The sequence below is a fragment of the Pristiophorus japonicus genome, chromosome 3 (genome assembly GCF_044704955.1).
Source record: "Pristiophorus japonicus isolate sPriJap1 chromosome 3, sPriJap1.hap1, whole genome shotgun sequence".
Lineage (NCBI taxonomy): Eukaryota > Metazoa > Chordata > Chondrichthyes > Pristiophoridae > Pristiophorus > Pristiophorus japonicus.
This window is the reverse complement of record NC_091979.1, coordinates 232,042,688-232,055,628: the sequence shown is the minus strand read 5'-3', so window position 1 is coordinate 232,055,628 and position 12,941 is coordinate 232,042,688. Positions and strand designations below refer to the sequence as shown.

Below are 12,941 nucleotides of genomic sequence, written 5' to 3'. Positions count from 1 at the left end.
TTTAAACCAGGCTGGAGCCAGTGCCCTGGCGATTCGAATAACTAGAGCAGTAGACAGGACTTTAAGCTAATGAAGTGGGGGGGTGGGGGTTGGGAGAATTGAGCAAAGAGTAAATTTAAAAGCAGCAAGAGAAATGTCAAGGCTCTAGAGCAGAGCAGAGTTTTGGGCAAAAATAAACAGAGTGGGTCAAGAAGGGCCAGAGAGAGTAACAAAGTTCATAGGCATCAGTGACTAAGGTGACATCAGGGAAAAATAGAAAAAAGTCAAAGCTAAAGGCACTATATATGAAAGCACGAAGCATTCACAACAAAAATAAATAAATTAATAGCACAGATAGAAATTAATACGTTTGATCTAATTGCCATTACGGAGATGTGGTTGCAAAGTGACCACAGTTGGGAACTAAATATTCCAGGATACTTAACTTTGAGAAGAGGTAGGAAAAATGGAAAAGGAGACGGGGTAGCCCTGATAATAAAGGATGGGATAAAGACAGTAGAGAGAAAGGATCTTTGCTCCAAAAATCAAGAAGTAGAACCAGTTCGAGTGGAGCTAAGAAACAGCAAGGAGCAGAAAAAATTGGTGGGAGTAGTTTATAGACCTCCAAACAGTAGTTGTAATGTCGGGTAGAGTATAAATCAGGAAATTAGAGGCACATGTAATACAGTAATCATGGGGGTCTTTAATCCACATATAGACTGGGCAAACCAAATATGCAGTAATATAATTCATGGAATGTGTACAAGATAGTTTTCTAGATCAGTATGTTGAGGAACCAACTAGGGAATGGGCTATTTTAGATCTAGTATTGTGCAATGAAAAAGGGTTAATTAATAACCTTGGAATAAAGGGGCCCTTAAGGAAGAGTGACCATAGTATGATAAAATTTTAGATTAAGTTTGAGAGTGATTTAGTTAAATCAGAAACTAGGGTCTTAAATCTAAACAAAGCAAACTGCGCAGATATGAGGGGCGAGTTTGCTAAGGTAGATTGGGAAACTACATTAAAAAGGTATGATGGTAGACAAGCAATGGCTAGCATTTGAAGAATTAATACATAATTTACAACAAATATACATTCCTTTAAGGCACAAAAGCCCCACACGAAATGTGGTCCAACCGTGACTAACAAGAGAAGTTAAAGATAGAATTAGATCAAAGGAAGAAGCTTATAATGTTGCCCAAAAAAAACAGTAAAGCCTGAGGATTGGGGGGGATTTTAGAATTCAGCAAAGGACGACCAAGAAATTGATAAAAAAAGGGAAAATAGAGAGTAAACTAGCGAGAGACATAAAAACAGATAGTAAAAGCTAGTAAAAAGGAAAACATTCGCAAAAGTAAATGTGGGTCCCTTACAGACTGAGACAGGAGAAATTATAATGGGGGATAAAGAAATGGCAGAGAAATTAAACAAATACTTTGTGTCTGTCTTCACGGAAATAGTAGAGAACCAAACGTAAAGCGAGAATGAGGAACTGAAAGCAATTAGTATTGGTACACAAATAGTACAGGAGAAATTAATGGAACTGAAAGGTGATAAATCCTCTGGAGCTGATGGCCTACGTCCTAGGGTTTTGAAAGAGATGGCTATAGAGATAGTGGATGCATTGGTTGTCATCTTCCAAAATTCCAGTTTCTAGAATGGTTCCCGCGAATTGGAAGGTAGCAAATGTAACCCCACTATTTAAGGGAGGAGTGAGCGAGAAAACGGGGAACTACAGACCAGTTAGCCTGACATTAGTAGTGGGGAAAATGCTAGAATCTATTATTAAGGACGTGGTAACAGGGTACTTAGAAAATAATAATAGGATTGGGCAGAGTCAACAAAGATTTATTAAAGAGAAATCATGGTTGATGAACCTGTTAGAGTTTTTTGAGGTTGTAACTAGCAGAATAGATAAGGGGAAACCAATGGATGTGGTGTATTTGGATTTTCAGAAGGCATTCGATAAGGTGCCACACAAGAGGTTACTGAACAAAATTAGGGCTCAGGGGATTGAGGGTAATATACTAGTATGGCTTGAGGATTGGTTAACGGACAGAAAACAGAGAGTAGGAATAAACGGGTCATTTTTGGGTTGGCAGATTGTAACTACTAGGGTACCGCAAGGATCAGTGCTTGGGCCTCAGCTATTCACAATCTATATCAATGATTTGGATGAGGGGACCAAATGTAATATATCCAGGTTTGCTGATGATACAAAGTTAGGTGGGAATGTAAGTTGTGAGGAGGATGCAAAGAGGCTTCAAGGGAATATAGACAGGCTAAGTGAGTGGGCAAGAACATGGCAAATGGAATATATTGTGGAGAAATGTGAAGTTATCCACTTTGGTAGGAAAAATAGGAAAGCAGAGTATTTTTTTTAAAACAGTGAGAGATTGGGAAATGTTGGTGTTCAGAGGGACCTGGGTGTCCTTGTACACGAATCACTGAACATTAACATGCAGGTACAGCAAGCAATTAAGAAAGCAAATGGTATATTGGCCTTTATCACAAGAGGATTTGAGTATAAGAGTAAAGATGTCTTACTGTAATTATATAGGACCCTGGTGAGACCGCATCTGGAGTATTGTGTACAGTTTTGGTCTCCTTACCCAAGGAAGGATATACTTGCCATAGAGGGAGTGCAACGAAGGTTCACCAGACTGATTCATGGGATGGGGGGATTGTCCAATGAGGAGAGATTGAGCAGACTAGGCTATATTATCGAGAGTTTAGGAGAATGAGAGGTGATCTCATTGAAACATGCAAAATTCTTATAGGGCTTGACAGGGTAGATGCAGGGAGGATGTGTCCTCTAGCTGGGGATTCGAGAACCAGGGGTCACAGTCTCAGAATAAGGGGTCGGCCATTTAGGACTGAGATGAGGAGAAATCTCTTCACTCCGAGGGTGGTGAATCTTTGGAATTCTCTGCCTCAGAGAACTGTGGATGCTCAGTCTTTGAGTATATTCAAAACAGAGATCGATAGATTTTTGGATATTAAGGGAATCAAAAGATATGGGGACAGTGCAGGAAAGTGCAGTTGAGCTAAAAGATCAGCCATGATCTTATTGAATGATGGAGCAGGCTCGAGGGACCGAATGGCCGACTCCTGCTCCTAATTCTTATGTTCTTATAGACGGTCAGTTATCCTATTTACAGGGTGTATCACACAGACCCGTCAGCAATGTTGCCTCTAAGCTGTGCAGCCAACATCCTGCACAGGCCACTCGCCGGCCTCCCCATTGTAAATACCGCACACGCACGGAAATTTAAAACGGGACCGCGCACTGAAGGAAACAGGTTGAGCAGAATAAAGCGCAGCTTTTACAGGGAACGTTGCCTGTATGCAATGATCCATTTAAGCTGCGCGGCCATGCGCCGCTCTGCAGCAGGCTCACCAGCTTTTAAATAGGAAATACCGCACATGCGCAGGATTGTGAATGGGCCCCGCAGGCCCTTAAAGGGGCCATGCACCCAAAAAATAATTAAAGGGAACACATAGAAGCATAGAAACTAGGTGCAGGAGTAGGCCATTCGGCCCTTTGAGCCTGCATCGCCATTCAATAAGATCATGGCTAATCATTCCCTCAGTACCCCTTTCCTGCTTTCTCTCCATACCCCTTGATCCCTTTAGCCGTAAGGGCCACATCTAACTCCCTCTTCAATATATCCAATGAACTGGCATCAACAACTCTCTGCGGCAGGGAATTCCAGAGGTTAACAACTCTGAGTGAAGAAGTTTCTCCTCATCTCAGTCCTAAATGGCCTACCCCTTATCCTAAGACTGTGTCCCCTGGTTCTGGACTTCCCCAACATCGGTAACATTCTTCCCGCATCTAACCTGTCCAGTCCCGTCAGAATCTTATACGTTTCTAGGAGATCCCCTCTCATCCTTCTAAACTCCAGTGTATAAAGGTCCAGTTGATCCAGTCTCACCTCATAATGTCAGTCCAGCCATCCCAGGAATCAGTCTGGTGAACCTTCGCTGCACTCCCTCAATAGCAAGAACTTCCTTCCTCAGATTAGGAGACCAAAACTGAACACAATATTCCAGGTGAGGCCTCACCAAGGCCCTGTACAACTGCAGGAAGACCTCCCTGCTCCTATACTCAAATCCCCTAGCTATGAAGGCCAACATGCCATTTGCCTTCTTCACCGCCTGCTGTACCTGCATGCCAACTTTCAATGACTGATGAACCATGATACCCAGGTCTCGTTACACCTCCCCTTTTCCTAATCTGCCGCTATTCAGATAATATTCTGCCTTCGTGTTTTTGCCACCAAAATGGATAACCTCACATTTATCCACATTATACTGCATCTGCTATGCATTTGTCCACTCACCTAACCTGTCCAAGTCACCCTGCAGCCTCTTAGCGTCTTCCTCACAGCTCACACCGCCACCCAGTTTAGTGTCATCTGCAAACTTGGAGATATTACACTCAATTCCTTCATCCAAATCATTAATGTATATTGTAAATAGCTGGGGTCCCAGCACTGAGCACTGAGCCCTGCGGCACTCCACTAGTCACTGCCTCCCATTCTGAAAAGGACCCGTTTATCCCAACTCTCTGCTTCCTGTCTGCCAACCAATTCTCTATCCACATCAGTACATTACCCCCAATACTATGTGCTTTGATTTTGCACACCAATCTCTTGTGTGGGACCTTGTCAAAGGCCTTTTGAAAGTCCAAATACACCACATCCACTGGTTCTCTCTTGTCCACTCTACTAGTTACATCCTCAAAAAATTCCAGAAGATTTGTCAAGCATGATTTCCCTTTCATAAATCCATGCTAACTTGGACTGATCCTGTCACTGCTTTCCAAATGCGCGGCTATTTCATCCTCAATAGCCTGCCTGTCAGTTATCCTATTTATACAGTGTAACACACCGAGATCCGTCAGTTATCCTATTTATACAGGGACAGTGCATGACGTCTATCTGCCTCCTAACTGTTGCAATACAACTGTCACCTGTATTTTTTTTTTAAAAACAATATTTTTGTAGTCACTCGTTTCCCGATGTTCTTATGAAGCATCAGCAGCCGCTGAGAGATGTTACCGAGGGCCCTTCCCAGCCTCACGAGGTGACTTCATACTCACCATGGGGATCTTTAAAATTCTTTAGGCCGAGTCTGAGCTCTAAACTCCATTAACCATGTTATAGTGAGTCAGACTTAAAGAGCTGGGTTACTACAGGGACTGCAGCACAAAATCCAGGCGAACATTCCAGTGCTGTACTGATGGAAGGCAGCACTGTCGGAGGTGCCATCTTTTGGATGAGACGTTAAATCGAGGCACCGTCTGCCCTCTCAGGTGAATGTAAACAGTCCGAAGAAGAGCAGGGGAGTTCTCCCTGGTGTCGAGCCCAATAATTATCCCTCAACCAACATCACTAAAACAGATTATCTGGTCATTATCTCATTGCTGTTTGTGGGAGCTTGCTGTGCGCAAATTGGCTGCCGCATTTCCCACATTACACCAGTGTCTACACTCCAAAAGTACTTCATCAGCTACAAAAGTATTTTGGAACGTCCTGATGTGAAAGGTGCTATAGAAATGCAAGTCTTTCTTTTCTTTTTCTTTCATAGAATAAATGTCAGCACCGGGAGGTTAGGGGGGTACAGATAAATAGATGGTACAGGGCATGAATCCTGCCAATCAGTGGAGATCCCAATCTCAGTCATTATGAGAAAGCAAGATCGATTGCAATAAAAGTTAGCTGAATTGATCAGTGTTTGGCCAATCTAACCCAGACAGTGAGGCCAATTGTCACGTGCTCCCTAGTCCCGCACGAGTGGGGCCGATAACTCAGCACAGTCCCAGGATGAACCTGGGCCTACCTGGACTGCGTGGCTCTTCTGCCTCAGTAAATGTGCCATCAGAGGGAGCAGAAGTTTTAAGTGTAGAATGACCCTGAGAATCAAAACTCTGATCGTCCTTCTCTCAAAGAAAACTTCACTTCCTTCAGTCACCTTGACTCCCAAATCTACAGGCTTTAAAAACCCAAGTTCGGTCTTATCGAAGAGTTTCTTCCTCATTGATAAGTGACAGCTTTTGCCTAATGGTAGCACTTTCCCCTTCTGAGTCAGATGGTCGTGGGTTCGAGCCCCACTCCAGAGACTTGAGCACAAGAATCTAGGCTGACACTCCCAATGCAGTGCTGAGGGAGTGCTGCACTGTCGGAGGTGCCGTCTTTCAGATGGGACGTTAAACCGAGGCCCCGTCTGCCCTCTCAGGTGGTTGTAAAAGATCCCAATTTGAAGAAAAGCAGGGGAACTTTCGCTGATGGCCCGGCCAATATTTATCTCTCAACCAACACCTAAACACAGATTATCTGATCATTATCTCATTGCGGAAGCTTGCTGTGCGCAAATTGGCTGCCGTGTTTCTCTACATTACAACAGTGACCACATTTCAAAAAGTACTCCTATGGCTGCAAAGCGCTTTGGGACGTCCTGAGGTCGTGAAAGATACTATATAAATGAAAGTCTTTCTTTTTTCTATTTACGGCATCTCCTCTCCTACCCTTTGCAACCCTGGCTGTGCTCTGCACCGTTGGCAGGGCAAGTGATTCATTATCGCTCACTACCTCTGGGGTTACAGATGTGAAGCTGTGACACCTGTGGGCCGCACGGGTGCTCCCAGCGTGAAGCACCAACATTAGCATCCTAGACCAGGCCAACATTCCCAGCATTGAAGCACTGACCACACTCGGTTAACTCCGCTGGGCAGGCCACATTGTCCGCATGCCCGACACGAGATGCCCAAAGCAAGCGCTCTACTCGGAACTCCTTCATGGCAAACGAGCCAAAGGTGGGCAGAGGAAACGTTACAAGGACACCCTCAAAGTCTCCCTGATAAAGTGCAACATCCCCACTGACACCTGGGAGTCCCTGGCCAAAGACCATCCTAAGTGGAGGAAGTGCATCCGGGAGAACGCTGAGCACCTCAAGTCTCATCGCCGAGAGCATGAAGAAATCAAGTGTAGGCAGCGGAAAGAGCGTGCGGCAAACCAGTCCCACCCACCCTTTCCTTCAACGACTATCTGTCCCACCTGTGACAGGGACTGTAGTTCTCGTATTGGACTGTTCAGTTATCTGAGGACTCATTTTAAGAGTGGAAGCAAGTCTTCCTCGATTCCGAGGGACTGCCCATCATGTAGGAACAAGGTGGGATTGGCAGAGAAACGTTGTGCAGCACAGCATCAGTCGCCCGAACTCCAGGCCTCGGCAAGTGGAACAAGCAATTAAATTGCGCATGGAGGGTGTGGGGCGAGAGAGAGAGAGAGAAAGAGAGAGGGAGAGAGAGAGAGAAGCTTTATGACTGAGAATACAGGGCAACTGAGTGATGTCAACCCACCCGGTTTATTTTATTTTAAAATATCTTCATAGAGCGACAGCAATTTGGCAAGGCCAGGCTCAGGGGCCTGTCACATCGTTCACCAGAGGGCTTGTCAAACACATTCAGCCTTTCCGAGCTTCACTGGCATTTTAATCACTGTTGGGTAAACTCATTTGTCCCAATGATTACGACTCGACCTAATAGAATATGCAAGCTGCCTGACCTTTGACCCTCGCTGACACAGGATACAAAAGAGGAAAAGTTCTTTCCCCCCCGCCCCTCCCCAAACCTACCCTTCCCTCCTCCCCCTCAACCCTATTACTCTCGATTACTCAAATTATTTATAGCCGACTGATCCCCGCACCGAGAGAGGAATTTTTTTTTTAAACCGCAATTAAGTCAGCTTTTGACGAACGCGAAAGCGTTTTTTGTGTAAGTAGACGCTTTGTGAACCAGCGATATTATAGTGGCAAAGGTTAGATCAGCGGCAGGTACTGGGCCCTGCCAGCCTCTCTGGCAGTCATTAGAACATGTCACGTCCTATTGCCGCTGTTCACATTTTCGGTAACCTAATCATTTGACATCATTATTTGAGGTACCTCAGTGGCATGGAATTACTGCCAGAGGTCACACAAACACAAAGCCATCCATAGCGGGACAGCATCTGCCACAGTACCAACATTGTTAGGTCCAAACCCAGCCCGCCGTTTGCAAGTTAATGGATTCCCTTCACTCCTCAATCAAAGATGCGCCGTCTCTCCGCACCCAACCCCCTCCCCCTTCTTCCTTTCCCACTGTCTCTCTCTCTGCATATTCCTCAAGTCCATCTTCCCACATTCAAGCACATACCAGCGGAGGAGATATCTGCTGTCACAAAATCGCTGAGGCGAAGTGTCCAGGGCCCACAATACAGCACGTTCCCCAGGCTCCGGGGCCCACAGTACAGCACGTTCCCCAAGCTCCGGGGCCCACAGTACAGCACGTTCCCCAGGCTCCGGGGCCCACAGTACAGCACGTTCCCCAGGCTCCAGGGCCCACAGTACAGCACTTTCCCCAAGCTCCGGGGCCCACAGTACAGCACGTTCCCCAGGCTCCGGGGCCCACAGTACAGCACGTTCCCCAGGCTCCGGGGCCCACAGTACAGCACGTTCCCCAAGCTCCGGGGCCCACAGTACAGCACGTTCCCCAGGCTCCGGGGCCCACAGGACAGCACTATCCCCAGGCTCCGGGGCCCACAGTACAGCACGTTCCCCAGGCTCAGGGCCCACAGTACAGCACGTTCCCCAGGGTCCCTGTTCCCCGGTGTTCGGGCCCACAGAACAGCACATTCCCCAAGCTCCGGGGCCCACAGTACAGCACATTCCCCAGAGTCTGGGGCCCACAGTACAGAACGTTCCCCAGGGTCCCTGTTCCCCGGTGTTCGGGCCCACAGAACAGCACATTCCCCAAGCTCCGGGGCCCACAGTACAGCACGTTCCCCAAGCTCCGGGGCCCACAGTACAGCACGTTCCCCAGGCTCCGGGGCCCACAGTACAGCACTATCCCCAGGCTCCGGGGCCCACAGTACAGCACGTTCCCCAGGCTCCGGGGCCCACAGTACAGCACTATCCCCAGGCTCCGGGGCCCACAGTACAGCACGTTCCCCAGGCTCCGGGGCCCACAGTACAGCACTATCCCCAGGCTCCGGGGCCCACAGTACAGCACGTTCCCCAGGCTCAGGGCCCACAGTACAGCAAATTCCCCAGGGTCCCTGCTCCCCGGTGTCTGGGCCCACTGTACAGCACGTTCCCCAGGGTCCAGGCCCACACGTTCCCCAGGCCCACAGTACAGCACGTTCTCCAGGGTCCCTGCTCCCCAGGCCCACAGTATAGCAGGTTTCCCAGGGTCCCCGCTCCCAGGCCCCACAGTACAGCACGTTCCCCAGGGTCCCTGCTCCCCGGTGTTCGGGCCCACAGAACAGCACATTCCCCAAGCTCCGGGGCCCACAGTACAGCACGTTCCCCAAGCTCCGGGGCCCACAGTACAGCACGTTCCCCAAGCTCCGGGGCCCACAGTACAGCACTATCCCCAGGCTCTGGGGCCCACAGTACAGCACGTTCCCCAGGCTCAGAGCCCACAGTACAGCACATTCCCCAGGGTCCCTGCTCCCCGGTGTCTGGGCCCACTGTACAGCACGTTCCCCAGGGTCCAGGCCCACACGTTCCCCAGGCCCACAGTACAGCTCGTTCTCCAGGGTCCCTGCTCCCCAGGCCCACAGTACAGCAGGTTTCCCAGGGTCCCCGCTCCCAGGCCCCACAGTACAGCACGTTCCCCAGGGTCCCTGCTCCCCGGTGTTCGGGCCCACAGAACAGCACATTCCCCAAGCTCCGGGGCCCACAGTACAGCACGTTCCCCAAGCTCCGGGGCCCACAGTACAGCACGTTCCCCAAGCTCCGGGGCCCACAGTACAGCACGTTCCCCAAGCTCCAGGGCCCACAGTACAGCATGTTCCCCAAGCTCCGGGGCCCACAGTACAGCATGTTCCCCAAGTTCCGGGGCCCACAGTACAGCATGTTCCCCAAGCTCCGGGGCCCACAGTACAGCATGTTCCCCAGGGTCCAGGCCCACACGTTCCCCAGGCCCACAGTACAGCACGTTCCCCAGGGTCTGGGCCCCGCAGTACAGCACGCACTGGTAGATAGGCAAAATTAGGTTTTATAAGCCAACAGATTGGGGGACTGAGGCAGCATCACCCAATAGAAATTGCTGGTTAGCCACAGGTGTAGCCATGGCAACCCCCTTTTAGCCACTTGCGCTAATTTTAGGAGACAACAACTTGCACACTATACAGCTAAATGTACTTCACACCAATGTTCCCTTTAAGCTGCATGGCCACGCACCCCAAAAAATATGAAAGGGAACACTGCTTCACACGTGTATATTTACTTAACAAACCTCCAGCACCATTCAGTGACCAAGAAAGTGAAGCACTCACAACGATTAAAAAACACTCTCAAACTCTGCTTTTCATCTTATCATTTTACCAAGCAACGCACAAGAAGGTTAAAGTTACGTGGATAGACTGGAGAAGCTGGGGTTGTTCTCCTTAGAGCAGAGAAGGTTGAGAGGAGATTTGATAGAGGTGTTCAAAATCATGAGGGGTCTGGACAGAGTAGAGAAACTGTTCCCATTGGCAGAAGAGTCGAGAACCAGAGGGCACAGATTTAAGGCGATTGGCAAAAGAACCAAAGGCGACATGAGGAATAACTTTTTTTTTTAAAACGCAGCGAGTGGTTAGGATCTGGAATGCACTACCTGAGAGGGTGGTAGATGCAGACTCAATCACGGCTTTCAAAAGAGAGTTGGATAAGTACCCGAAAGAAAATAATTTGCAGAGCTACGGCGAAAGGGCAGAGTGGGACTAGCTGAAGTGCTTTTGCAGAGAGCCGGCACAGGCTCGACGGGCCGAATGGCCTCCTTCTGTGCTGAAACTGTTCTATGATTCTAAGATTGTAAAGTTCACATGCACACTCTGTGCGAACATTCTCAATTGTTATTTGCTAATCAGCCACATGGGAATTCTCAGTTTGCCACATGTGGCTAGTATCCAACGCATTGGAAGACACTGGACCGAGGGAGGTGAGGAGCTCCAAGGTTTGAGGTTCTGGGAAGGGGTTTGAGGAGTACGAGCACACAACGTCTTCTGTCTTCTTCACCACCCTTTCTTGTTGCCAGAGACAGAAATTCCCAACCGGGCTGAAATATCAAGGATAGCCTGGTGCTTTCTGTAACTGTACTCCATCACAAGATATTTTGTGTTCCCTTCGGAACTAACTTGTACCGTGTGAGGGGGTGACAACAGTGTGTAACACTCACTGTTTTCTCCTGTCTGCATTACTCTGTATATAACACACACTCTGGGCCCCTGTCTGCATTACCCTGTATATAACACACACCCTGTGCTCTGGTCTGCATTACCCTGTATATAACACACACCCTGGGCCCCTGTCTGCATTACCCTGTATATAACACACACCCTGTGCTCCAATCTGCATTACCCTGTATATACCACACACCCTGTGCTCCAATCTGCATTACCCTGTATATAACACACACCCTGGGCCCCTGTCTGCATTACCCTGTATATAACACACACCCTGTGCTCCTGTCTGCACTACCATGTATATAACACACACCCTGGACCCCTGTCTGTATTACTCAGTAAAGAACACTCACTGTTTTCTCCTGTCTGCATTACTCTGTATATAACACACACCCTGTGCACCTGTCTGTATTACCGTGTATATAACACACACCCTGTGCCCTTGTCTGCATTACTCTGTATATAACACGCACCCTGTGCTCTTGTCTGCATTACACTGTATATAACACACACCCTGTGCCCCTGTCTGCATTACCCTGTATATAACACACACCCTGTGCCCCTGTCTGTATTGCCCTGTATATAACACACATCCTGTGCTCTTGTCTGCATTACCCTGTATATAACACACACCCTGGACCCGGCTGCATTACTGTGTATATAACACACACCCTGTGCACCTGTCTGTATTACCATGTATATAACACACACCCTGTGCCCTTGTCTGCATTACTCTGTATATAACACACACCCTGTGCTCTTGTCTGCATTACACTGTATATAACACACACCCTGTGCCCCTGTCTGCATTACCCTGTATATAACACACACAATGTGCTCTTGTCTGCATTACCCTGTATAGAACACACACCCTGTGCTCTTGTCTGCATTACCCTGTATATAACACACACCCTGGACCCGGCTGCATTACCGTGTATATAACACACACCCTTGGCCCCTGTCTGCATTACCCTGTATATAACACACACCCTTGGCCCGTCTGCATTACCCTGTATATAACACACGCCCTGGGACCGTCTACATTACCCTGAATATAACACACACCCTGTGCCCCTGTCTGCATTACCGTGTATATAACACACACCCTGGACCCCTGTCTGCATTACCGTGTATATAACACACACCTTGGACCCCTGTCTGCATTACCCTGTATATAACACACACCCTGGGTCCCTGTCTGCATTACCCTGTATATAACACACACCCTGTGCCCCTGTCTGTATTGCCCTGTATATAACACACACCTTGGGTCCCTGTCTGTATTGCCCTGTATATAACACACACCCTGGGCCCCTGTCTGCATTACCCTGTATATAACACACACCCTGTGCCCCTGTCTGCATTACCCTGTATATAACACACAGCCTTGACACCTGTCTGCATTACCCTGTATATAACACACACCCTGTGCTCTTGTCTGCATTACTCTGTATATAAAACACACACCCTGTGCTCTTGTCTGCATTACCCTGTATATAACACACACCTTGGACCCCTGTCTGTATTGCCCTGTATATAACACACACCCTGGACCCCTGTCTGCATTGCCCTGTATATAACACACACCCTGTGCCCCTGTCTGCATTACCCTGTATATAACACACACCCTGTGCCCCTGTCTGCATTACCGTGTATATAACACACACCCTGGGTCCCCGTCTGCATTACCGTGTATATAACACACACCCTGTGCTTTTGTCTGCATTACCGTGTATATAACACACACCC

The 12,941-nt window shown here is 48.3% G+C and overlaps 1 protein-coding gene across 3 annotated transcripts in view; it reads right to left on the bottom strand.

The window, feature by feature from the left end:
• Positions 1-12,941, bottom strand: part of fbxw4 (F-box and WD repeat domain containing 4) — a 158,163-nt gene that overhangs the window by 73,350 nt on the left and 71,872 nt on the right. The window lies entirely within an intron of this gene.